This window comes from Chenopodium quinoa, unplaced genomic scaffold, assembly GCF_001683475.1.
Source record: "Chenopodium quinoa cultivar QQ74 unplaced genomic scaffold, ASM168347v1, whole genome shotgun sequence".
In the NCBI taxonomy this organism is placed as follows: Eukaryota; Viridiplantae; Streptophyta; class Magnoliopsida; order Caryophyllales; family Amaranthaceae; genus Chenopodium; species Chenopodium quinoa.
The window spans coordinates 21,232-24,348 of NW_018744903.1; the positions used below are offsets into that span (position 1 = coordinate 21,232).

The 3,117-nt window shown below is 33.3% G+C and overlaps 1 pseudogene; it reads right to left on the bottom strand.

The window, feature by feature from the left end:
* LOC110706122 lies at positions 1-1,972 on the bottom strand (annotated as a pseudogene).
* Between the last annotated feature and the right edge of the window lie 1,145 nt (positions 1,973-3,117).

The following is a 3,117-nucleotide window of genomic DNA, read 5'->3' on the forward strand; positions in this document are numbered from 1 at the left end:
TTAAGAACAAAGATTAGATCACTAGTACTTCATTAAAAAAAAACACAACAAAATATTACACAATACAAACCTAGCTACATTACCAGCTAGCTAGCATCTAAAACAACTAATTAACTTAAATTCCTACTCCAATCCCTTTTTTTTAGGAAATGGGTGATCATAAAATCATACACCACTAGAACAAGAGCGAGCGAGGCCGGACACAAACAAAGCCCGGCCTCGCCTCGCTCGAGTAACAACAACAACAGCAACAACTAACGAAGATAGCAAAGATAATAAGGGTTAAGATTAAGGGGGAGGGGGAGTAGTAATTAGGGTTTTCTTACCAAGAGTAAGTTTGTTATTATGCATCCAAACCTTAAGAACATGACGTTTAATCCCAGTTTGATTGCAAAATTGATGCACTAATTCTTCATCTTGCTTTTGAATCCGCCAACCAAGTTGCTCAGCTAATCCCAACATCTTATCCTTTTGTTCAGGTGTAAACTTAGTCCTAAAACCTCTTCTTCCCCGAACTAGTATTACTTCCTCCGGACAACATCGTACTACCTCCACTTATATCCATTGTACCCCCTCCGCCGACACGTGTTGTTACATTTCCATTCCCACCACCGCTCCCCATCACTTGATCTCCACCCCCACCAGTCTCCTCCTGGTGGTGGTGGTGGTTGTGGGTGCCACCTGATGTCGGAGACGGCAACGCCAGCGGCCGTTGTCCACTTGACACGTGGAGGTACCCACCTGAGTTACGACTATAGGGATAAATTTGGTATACCTGATGAGGATGCTGCTGCTGCTGATGATGATGAGGCCGAGAAGCGTACATCGCAAGTTGCGGAGGTACGATTGAGTTACTGTATTCTTTACGGTGGAAATTCCGGTGGCAGCTACATGCTGCGCACCGGAACGCATCGATGCTGCCTTCAGCGCCGGCAGGGAGGAACTCACCGCATCCGTCTACGGCGTGGCCGCCGATTCCAATCGCGTGATTTTTCAAGCATTCTCTGTATCTTACGGTGGCTGTTGGCTGGTGCTGCTTCTTGAAAGTTGGAGTTATCGCCATTTCTGATTCTTCTTCTTCCTCCTCTTCCTCTTCATGCTCTTCCTCGAATTCCATCATCAGTTTTTCTTTTTTGTTTCAGAAATTAGAATTTGTTAATTTCTGAACTAAAAGTTGTTTTAAGTGATTAAAAGAAGTTGGATTTTTTGTTGGGGGAAGAGGGGAGAGGAGAGAGAAGGAAGAAGCTAAGAGGGTTAGAGTGAGAGGGATGGAAAGGAAATGTGGGATTTTATCTTAAAAAGGGGTGAATTTGTTTAAATCTTGAATAAATTATTAAATAATTGGAGAAATGAGAATAATCTTGGTTTAAGAGTGAGGGGTGGGCTTTTTTATTTTCCTTGAATAGATTTTTAGAAGGTTTGTCTAATTATCTAGGAAAAGTTGCTTGCTCTAAATAGTTTATAAACTTTTTTTTTTTTTTTTTTTAAGTTAAGTATTATGAGGAGTGATTATACCTTATAGTCCGTATTAGGAGTTGTACTTTGCTTTTTACCGGTTAATGTAGGATTAATTGCATTTATTGTGAGGGAGGGTAAGTAGAGCATTAGTTTTATATGATCAATTTTGTCTTATTTTAGTTTATCATAATTAATTTGTCTTATTGGCATTTATACAAACATTTTTTCTAATAAAACTTATTGGCATTTATACGGTAGAATAAGTTCAATCAAACATTTTTTTATTTTTTATTTTTTTTATTATGGAGTACTTCATATTAGCTTAGCTTGAGACCTTTGTACTATCGTTATGTTCGAGAGTTCGACTCGTAACACTCATTTATGTACTATAGATTTTGCTTGTAGCTTAGTTTGGAAATAAAAAGGGTAAATAACATAAAAGAACTCAAGTAAAATTACAATGAGCGTGAGAAAAAACGAATATAGACAATAATTAAAAAAAGTCATGGAATACAATTATGGTATTGTTCTCTTCACATTATTCTTATTAGTCCGTTACTTGGGTTTTGTTCCCTTTACTTCATTACGGAATACAGAGTATACTTTAGAACAAATTATATTATGTACCTGGCTATATATTTATATAAACTACTATTGTTAACATCCAGACATATTGGACATTGATCCAAAAATAAAATGTTAATTAAAATGAGATTAATATGTATTAATGAGAACTTTCTAAATCATAGAATTTAATCCCTTAAGTGATCAGAGTCCCTTGAGGTTTTCATTGATCCTTATATCTTAGGGTTTTGAATTTATTAGAGAGTAATGCCACTACTCTTCCACCTCAATCTCATAAATTTGTCACAATATATTTATAAAAATAATTTTGTAAATATTAATATTAGAAAAAAGCATTAGTAAAAAAAAAATGTGAAAAGTAATGTAAACCGCAAAAATATTAATGAAGTTAACAAAGATATTTGATAGAGTTAGGTACTCCGTATTAGTTTGTTACATAAGTGCAAACACCACATGTAAAGTCATAAAAATTAACATAATAAAAAATCAAAAATTTACAATTGAATTAGTTTTAATGTAATGAGATTAATTGACCTCCTTTAACTCTTGTAAAAGGTTGTTACAAATATGAAAAATCAAATTTAACAATTAAATAATTTTAACATGACAAAACAAAATGCAAAATTGATATTCTAAATTATGATAAACAAACTTATAAGAATCTATAGATGTATACATGCAAGTGAAGCAACTTATGTGCAATATATGTACAATATATGTGTAATATAATAATATATAAATTATAAATAGGTAATGGTATAGATATAGATTTGTCATTGTTGACAATTTATAAAGTTTAGTGTTACTAAAAAAGTGTAAATTATTAAGAGCCCGATAAAAGCATAACTTCGTATCTAAATAATTTTTTGTAGTTAAATAATTTTTTATGTTTTTGAGTAGTGAATATATTCATATTTGATTAATATAAAATTACCTTTAATTGTCTAAAATATTATTAGTTCCATGCTATTTACAATATACCAGTAAGACAAGACCAAATGTGTAGATTGAACTGACATGAAGAGGAAATGAGTTGCCTTGAGTCTGAGAAGAACGGTTGATACAAGTCTAATC